This window comes from Volvox carteri (assembly GCF_000143455.1).
Source record: "Volvox carteri f. nagariensis unplaced genomic scaffold VOLCAscaffold_100, whole genome shotgun sequence".
NCBI classification, from domain to species: Eukaryota; Viridiplantae; Chlorophyta; class Chlorophyceae; order Chlamydomonadales; family Volvocaceae; genus Volvox; species Volvox carteri.
In genome coordinates this window covers 95,773-96,191 of record NW_003307643.1, presented here as the reverse complement: position 1 = coordinate 96,191, position 419 = coordinate 95,773, and positions in this window count along the sequence as shown.

Genomic DNA, 419 nt, shown 5'->3' with positions numbered 1-419 from the left:
GAGAGGGGGGAGGGGGGAAGGCGTCCAAAGCATGAAACTGCCCCCAGTGAGTGAGTGCAGCGCGATGAAAGGGGGGTGAAGGCAGGGAAGGGTGGAGGGGACCGGGCGCGTGTCGTGGTCTCGTGATGTCCATGACAGCTCTTAAGTCTCCGTTACAAACTAAGCGCGTAACCCAAGTAATGAACGTATATGCACGTACGGCCCGTACTGCAGGCTGCGCTGCTGTACACTGAGGGCGTACTGATCCTGCAATATTCGTACTTGGTTTTGGGCAAGTGCCTGTGCGCTCCGGACGCGGCCGGCGGCGGGGGAACGGCGGGGGGTGATGCCACGAGCTGCATGTGGGTGTTTGGCCGACGCGACTTCCTTCTCAAGGTGCAGGTACGAATATATTTGCAAAGCTCCCACCCCTCCCACCC